An 8733-nucleotide genomic window follows, 5' to 3' on the forward strand; every position below is an offset into this window, starting at 1 on the left:
AGAGGACATCAGACCCCCTGGAACTGTAGGCACAGACAGTATGAGCTGCCATGTGGGTAAAAAGATCAAGCATTTAAAGAAGCCAGGACTGGGGCTGGAGAGAAGGCTCAGTGGTTTAGAGCACGGCCTGCTCTTGCAGATGACTGGCGTTCAGCTCCTAGCACCATATCAGTCCATTCACCACCATCTGTAATCTCAGCTCCAATGGATCTGACACTCCCTTCTGACCTCTGAGGGCACCTTTACTCACGTGTGCACATACCCACACGTAGACACACATATACATCTCTAATTAATTTTTTTTTTGTCTTTTTGAGACCAGGTTGCCCTGTAGCCCCAGCTGCCCTTGAACTCACTATGTAAACCAGGCTGCTCTTGAACTCACAGAGATCTGCCTGCCCCTGATTCCTGAGTGCTGGGATTAAAGGCTTCCCTGGCAATATTATAATTGATTTTTTTAAGAAAAAGAAACCAGGACTAAGTAAATTCAATACCTGAATAATTTCAGATAAAACAAAAAAAGAAATCAGCCACCCTCTCATTTTCATACAGATCCTTTGGAAACCTTGTGGTTTGGGGAGGTGGATCCTGACCTTGTACAGCTGGGTAGTGTCCCTCCCCAAGATTCTGGCATTTCGAAGGCACTGGGGAGGGTCTGAATGGAGACAGGTCTGAGTTTGGCATTTCCTGTGAACATTATGCTCCTGTTGTAAAGGTCCCCTGATCACCCTTTCTGGAAAACTTCCAGTCAAGAGGATGGGAATAGCCCTAGCATGAAATGTCACACTGTGGTAAGATGGAGAACAGGTGCCAGTATCAAGGCTGATCGCAGAAGGCCCACACGCTGGAAGGTAGAGTGTGAATCTGATCTGCTCGCTTAGTGAACAGCTCCAGGCGATCCTGGTCTGGCCACTCAGGTTTAAAACCAAAAGGATAAGGACGACGATGATCATTACTAATACTATCTTAGTAACAGAGTTCAGCTTCCTGATGAGTCCTTGGACATTTTCCTGCATTAAGTTTTGGAACTCTCCGAAGTTTTTACAGAAGGCAAATCATTACATACTCAAAAACATCCTGGGTTTAAGAGGAATTTCTTGCCAGAGTAAGTGCAGTGTCTCTCAAGGTTTAGGACTACTGTGTTGTGAAGTTAGTGAGGATATGAAAATTATATGGGAACGAGACCCCCAGATGTTGAATGACATGCCCTAATGTGCAGGGTGTTAGCTGCAAATTTTTGTTATCATAGAGTATTCTGACTACAAGGAACTATTCACATTTTACCACATAACCTAATGTATTCGGAGTGGCTTTCTTGTTAAAACCGATCTAATTACATGAATCTGCATTGATGTATTTGAAATCAAAATAAAGAATGTATAAGTAATGATTCTCCAGAGCTATGCATCAGATAAGTGGAGAAGAAATGGATCTCTTAAGTGGCTTGCTCACAGAACGCAGGGGCTGGTGCAACTGACGTCTGCAGGGGCAGTGGGCGGCTGGACGGAAATTCAGATGACAGCCCTGCAGTCCTGAGTTTGAGTTCTCCAGGGCAGCGGGCTTGACACGGGCATGATGTCTATTGCACAGTTGTATCATGTTTTGTTTTTTCCCCTCTTGTTATCTCTAGGGGAGAACTCTGTAATCCCTTAAGGTATCCACTTTGGGAATGAGACCCATATACAGTATGAAAGATAACCAACTTCACCGTATGTCCGCTGATTGCACTGTGAGACTGTTAATCTCATGTAAATCATATCTTCACAGCAACATGAACATTTGTGTTTGGCAAAAAACCTAGAGACAGCAGCCCTCGTAAGTCAACATGCAACAGTAATTATGACAGTGATGATTGCAAACTTGTCCTTCAATGAGGAGCAACAGCTGGGAAGCACTGACATTTGTTCTGAGCAAAGCTTGACTTTTGTGCTGCTTTGAATAAATATACCTCATGGGTTCCAGGTATTTGAACACTTGATCCCCGGTTCATGGGGCTGCTTGGAGAGGGTCATAGACCCTTTAGGAGGTATGGCCATGCTAGAGGAAGCATGTCACTGGGGTGGTCTTTAGCGTGCACACTTTCTTACAAGTATGACACTCTCTGCTTCCTGTGCCTGCTTGAAGATAAGAACTCACAGCGTTCTGCTTCTGCTGGGTCCTGCCATGTTTGTCCCCCATGTTTGACTCTTATCCAAGTGAACCATAAGACCAAAAACCTCTTTCCTGCATATGTTGCCTTGGTCATGGGGCTTCATCACAGCAACAGAATAAATGACTAATATAACTTTGATACGACAAGCTGTGTAAATTGAGGTGAATTTCTTAATGACTCTTGACTTTAGCTTCCTTATTGATTAGATAGGATGTTTTAAAGATTCCTATAGAAAATGTGCATTGTTTCATTAGCAGAATGAATACGTGGTTTTCATATACCAGTTATTTTTCATCCCAAAATGTCCTTTTTAATCCTGACTAAATGGACCTCATTTCTTGTTGCCCCACAACATACGGTTGGACAATGGATGACATGATATTCACAGTCCATCTTTGTTTATTCTTATATCTTTTTCCCCGGATTCATTCATTCGTTCATTCATTCATTCATCATTCCATGCATGAATCCATCCATCCACCATCCAACTGTCCATTCAGCCATAGCCATTATTTTTCAAGGGGCAAACAATATTTCTTAGCATTTTCCAATCATTAACTTATCTTTTTTTAGTTCCTTATCAGCAAATTCCTAGGAAGAAGACATTGTGGTTATTAACACCTTAACAAATGAGACCTGAAAATGTGCTAACCCAAGATTACACATGAGGACGTATGAACAAGTATCAAACTCATGGTTTGATTTGAACTGTGCACACACATGTGCACTCCTGTATATGTACATGTGTGTGTTCAAGTGGTATGTGCACATCTGCGTATAGGTGTGCATGTGTGTATAGGTATGTATATTGAGGCCAGAGATCAAAGCATAGTGCTTTGTCAATTTTTCTCACATTCTTTTTTTTAAGATTATTTTTTATTCCTGAGTGCATTGCCTACACGTACAGAAATGCAGCCATGTGTCATGCAATGCCCAAGGAGGCCAGAAGAGAGGCCTGGAGCTACCGACAGTTGCTAGCCACTATGTAGGTGCTGATAATGGAACCCAGGTCCTCTACAAGAGCAGCCAGTGCTCTTAAGCTCTGAGCCATCTCTACAGCCCCTCCTATTTCTTCTTTAGTTCCCTATTTATTAACTCAATTTGGTCTTTGACCATTTCTTACATGTGTAAACCCTCCCCCCCATATTCATCACTTTGTGTTATGATCCACCAAGTTTGAACAGGGTCAGTCACAGGGTCCCGGGTTTGGAACTGCAGCCTGGTAGATTCAACAGATGATGGCCACCCTTCCTTCAGAACCCATCATTAGCCAATAGTTTAGCAGAGCACGTAGGGCCCCATGAGTCCCTCCCCAGAAGGGCTCAGAAGTACCATTTCACAGCCCTTCTGCACATCTCTGTCCCCATTTCTTGGATGCTCCCTGAGCCTTTGACAGGGAGGTGTGAGGACCCTTTTCAGGGCTGAGTGTTCAAATTATTCTCAGAACCTTGAACACACATGAATGCCTGTGTTCACTGCCCTTCACTGCAGTGAGAATTTTCTCTGAGTTCAGCTACGAGCAGCATTTATCTACAGCGATAAACATGAATATTTAGGATATGTTTCAGGCCATGCCATTTTAGAAAAACAACAGAGTACGTTTCCTCTATGGCCTACGACTTCCCTGGCCATGGTTTTTGACCTGGTTTACAGCAGCAGGTATAAATTTCCTCATGAGAAGCAGGCCTCAAATCCAATTAGACAGCAGTTGGTTACTCCTATAACACCGATGTCACTCTCACCAGTGGACACAACTTGCCCGGCAGGTGTTTAAAGTAGTAGGTAGATTTCATAACAGAAAGATCATTGATGCTTTCTTTCCCCTTCATAGCATCTGCTGGAATTACGAAAACGAGCCAGCAGGGAGGAGCTGACTTCCAGCTTAATTTCTCTCTGTCATGAAACCATGGTGTGTGGTATGTTCAGCAACAGGATTTCCACGTTCTGATTCTGTCTTCTTTTCTGAGGCACAGTTTCCCATTCAACTTTAAACTCACTGATTTGACTGAGCTCGCTACCTACCCAATTAGCTCCCAGAATCTTCCTGTCCCTGCCACCCCTACTGTGGGTACAGATGCGCATCACCACAGTGCCTCTTCTGAGCTGTGGCAGACACTTTACTGTCTCTCCATCTCCATGAGTAGGAATGCTTATTGGCACAAAAGAAAGAGATCTTCGTGTATGAAACCCCACACCCTCCCTAGCTCAGGAATGACTTATTCTACAACCCGTAAATGTCAGTTTACATGGTAAAGGAACATTTTAAAGGTGGATTAAAGTGCCAATCATTTGAATTCATGATCATCTAGGCAGGCCAAGTATAATCAGAATGGTCCTTATACCTGAGTGGGGAAAAAAAAGACAACAACAAATGATTCATGAAGGCTCAGCCCTGCATGATTGCTCTTCAAGATGGAGGCATGCGGTCACAAACCACGGTGACTTCCAGAATCTAGGAAAGGCAAGTAAACACAGCCCCCACCTCAGCCCCATGGCAGAGATCACAGCACTTCAGACATTTTGATTGTATCCCAGTAACAGCTACATGGGACATTCGAACAGATAGATAATAAATTTGTGTTGCTATGAGTCATTAAATTTTTAATGAATATTTTATTGAGTTTTTTCTGCATTTCGTAAGTAAATCTTAATCATATTTAATACTCCTCCATCTACACCCCTTAGAGTCCCCCCACCAGGTTTCATACATTCTGTCATGTATGTTAAGATCTATCCAGTCAAGCTTTCGTACTCGATGGCCCGCGGTGCATGTTCATCCCCTGGGGTCTAGGGTCTAGTCAGTGCATCTAGAGGTGCTCCCTTAGATTTGTAACATCTTGTTGCAGCAGCCATGGTAAATCGCCACACTACTTACTAACAAAATGGAACGGGAAGCTCACATTATCACGATTTACAAAGCAGTTTTAAATGTATTTATACGGTGCATGTTCATCCCCTGGAGTCTAGTCAGTGCATCTAGAGTCGCTCCCTTAGATTTGTAACATCTTGTTGTAGCAGCCATGGTAAATCGACACACTACTTACTAACAAAATGGAACGGGAAGCTCACATTATCACGATTTACAAAGCAGTTTTAAATGTATTTATTAATTGGCTTTCAGCCTACTCCATCAGATCAGGGAGCATTGATTATGAGAGATGTGGCAAGTCACTGACAACTGTCGGTAGGCCCATGCTGGGAAGCGCCCCACAGCCCAGGGTGTCTGCAGATGCTGGTTCTCCAACCAGCGCCAAGGAAAACCTCAACCTGTGTTCGGTGTGAATTAAAGAGTGGTATTAGATATTTAATACAGACCACCCCAGAGGCCATCTGTGTCCCCAGGGGTACTTGCTCCTCTGAGGGGCAGGGCCTGCTGCAGCGAATTGGTTGTGGAGAGTTAGCTGTGGAAAGGGAGCTGCAGAGAGTTAGCTGTGGAGGGAGGAGAGTGGGTGCCATCTTGGAAGTGGCAGAAAAAACTGCCCTGGTGTCTCAACCACATAGACATGAGAGGGGGCATTTATCGACCTGGAGTGAGACTGTGAGCCCATGGCAGGCGGCTGAGACACAGAGTAAAAGGGCACCAGGTTATACACCTTTGTAAGTTACTCTACTTCCCCTACCCAGGATATAAACTATGAAAAATTTAGGTAAAGATGTGTTATGTGATTTGTCTAATAGCACCAGGACGGGTCAAACAGAGAGAGGGAAGGAGAAAATTTAGTGGGACACAATCACTATCACATCCGTCCTCTGCAGTGCCCTGTGACCCCTCTCAGGTCAGTTAGTGTAGAGTTGTGCATTAACCCACTTCTCAAACTCTCAGAAGCAGGACTGATGCCTCAAGGACGCCGGGGACCTCCCTCAACTGTAGCTTCCCGGTCTTGGGGGAAACCACAAATGTTGCCTTTCTAAAAGAGCATCCTGTTCTTGTTTACAGTGTGTGACACTGCCTGGCCAAAATGCCAGAATGCACAGTGTACTCCCTCTTTAGTTTTACCCTAAATCAGGCAAATTGCAGAGTCACATGATGCTACTTAAGAGACCACTTATCTTAATTGAATGGAATGCGATTTCTATGGCGCACAGGTGGTGACTGAGGCGGCTTATTATCTGACTTGGGGTGTAGTTCTCCAAATGAGCTGCTTACTGAGCGCATTTTAATGGACTGAACCAGGGGAGAGGTTGACAGGCAGGGGTAGGCCTTCACAAAGGCTTATGGGCCTGTAATGAACTGGGCCTTTAGAAGGAGCCCCCCACTTAAAGATCCTCTCAGATGAAGAACTAAAACGCGGAGTACTGTGCACATTCCTCAGGGTTCTACAGCAACGGAAGGCTTGTCCGCCTCTCTGTCTATATGGGCCCTGTGACACATGATACCTTTTGTGGTACTTGCACAGAGACTGGGGGTGGTGGGGGATTGTGACTAGACAGGAAATCTTGTTCCTAAAATGAGAAAGCCTGAACCTTCTGCTTGACTCCAGCCTCACACGGCTGACTCAGTCCTACGCTGTGATACCAACTGAAGGAACTCCAGCAAGTAGCTTCTCCTTCCTCCGCCTGCCTTCTTGTCTCTGTGTCTGGACTCCTCGCCAAGCGTGTCTTATAAGGCTGTGGTCAGGACTGAACTGAACAGTGCATGTGGGGTATGATCTGTGGCTGAGACACACAGAGCTCTGAAATGACAGCAGAGCTGGTTAGCGGAGAAGCAGTCCTGCTCTCTGTCCTGCTGGGCAGGCTCCCTGGGCTGCAGACGTCACTGTGCTGGCAAGCTGGCATTGACATTCAGCAGTCCTCATTCTTCCATTTACATAGCTGATCCCATGCTAAGGGGTTCTCATGGGCCGTGGAACCTAGAAGGTCTCCGAGGGACAGGAGACTGCAACTGAAAGACTGGAAAAAATAAAAATTAAAAAACAAAAAACAAAAAACATAGGCTCAGATGTCTAGGGACACTTTGAACATAGGAGCTGAAACTTTATTTTTTTCAAAAATTGGCATTTGGGGATGGCTGGAGATATGGCTCAGCACTTAAGAATACTGGCTGTTTTTGCAGAAGACCCGGGTTCGAACCCCAGCACCCACATTGAGGCTAACAGCCATTGGTTACTACAGTTCCAGGGCATCCTAAGCCCTCTTCTGTCCTCAGTAGGCATTGTACAACCCGGGTGTGCTCACATACATGCAGGCAGTACACTCACACAGATAAAATAAAAATAAATACATCAAAAATAAGTGACATTTCCCATGTGATGGCATCTGAAATGAACGGAGGGCTTACGAACACTGCCTCCACGCCACCTGGGCTATCTCTAACTCTCACAATGTGCCTCTGACCTCTCCAGGCCTCAACAGTGTCCACTCACCTGTGGCAGCTCCAAGTTCCAAGTTTTATCATAAGAACAAGTCATGGGGTCAATCCCTAGCAGAGGCAGACTTATTCCTGCTCCTAGAACATCTTCCCTCTGCCCACGGCTGGTCTCCTGCCATCAGCTCAGTCTGCATCTTCTTAAACTGAATGTGAATCTTTCAAATCTTATTTATCTGTAGCTGTATCTTTAAAATATTTATATTAGTGATTGTTTAATATAGTTTCCAAATATTAGTACTTCCTTTATCTGATGACCTTTTAATCCTAATATCCTTCATTTTATTAAGTCCTTTTCTAATACACAGTAGTACAGGATATAATTATCAGAATCTTCTGAGTTACATAAAGCTCTTGTAAAGATCTATACTGAGCTAGGACATTAGGTCATTACTTTCTGGAATCTTAGTGGAAATCTAGAGCAAGAATGAAATAACATTGTAAGTTGAGTAGCGAATAGCCCAGAAGCATGTTTTATACCCACAAAGCCCAGTGAGAAGGCTGCTTAACAGAGTGGGTAAGGACCAGGAGGCAAGTCCTGCTGGATGCTCTGGAGCGACTCGTGTTGGAATAGTATGCTAGCAAGAGTCTGGACATCAACTGTTTATAGCAGAGCAGAAGCAATATTGATTATCTCACTCACAATTCATGTCGAAATAAAAGAATCCAAGCCCCTGTTCCTGTCTTGTTAATGGTTCCTCCTGTTTCTATGGTCTCTATGTTCCAGGGCACAAATGACTTCAGAGAAGAGCACCTTGGCAGGCCTTCAGACTGAACCAATAATTCAGTGGAGTCTTCATACGTCATCAAATGAATTCAGTGCCATCATGACCTGTCTGGAGCCTAAACAGGAAGACCAGAAGGGAGCAAATGAACAGCAGGTAAGAGAGGCGTTTGTATTTATCTATTAGAAGGAAGAGAGGGAAGGGAAGAGAAAAGGACAGGAAGGGAGGAGAGGAAAGGGGAGGGAGTTATGGGACGGAAGAAGGAAAAAAGGAACGCAAATCATTTTCAATCCCAGCAAAATCCCCATAAAATAAAGCAAACCCAAGTAGCATTTAAGAAGTGCTTAGCCAGACGTGGTGGCGCACGCCTTTAATCCCAGCACTAGGGAGGCAGAGGCAGGTGGATCATTGTGAGTTCAAGGCCAGCCTGGTCTACATAGTGAGTTCCAGGACAGCTGGGGCTACAGGGAGACCCTGTCTCAAAAAGACAA

This window comes from Nannospalax galili, unplaced genomic scaffold (genome assembly GCF_000622305.1).
Source record: "Nannospalax galili isolate Female #2095 unplaced genomic scaffold, S.galili_v1.0 scaffold919, whole genome shotgun sequence".
Classification (NCBI taxonomy): Eukaryota; Metazoa; Chordata; class Mammalia; order Rodentia; family Spalacidae; genus Nannospalax; species Nannospalax galili.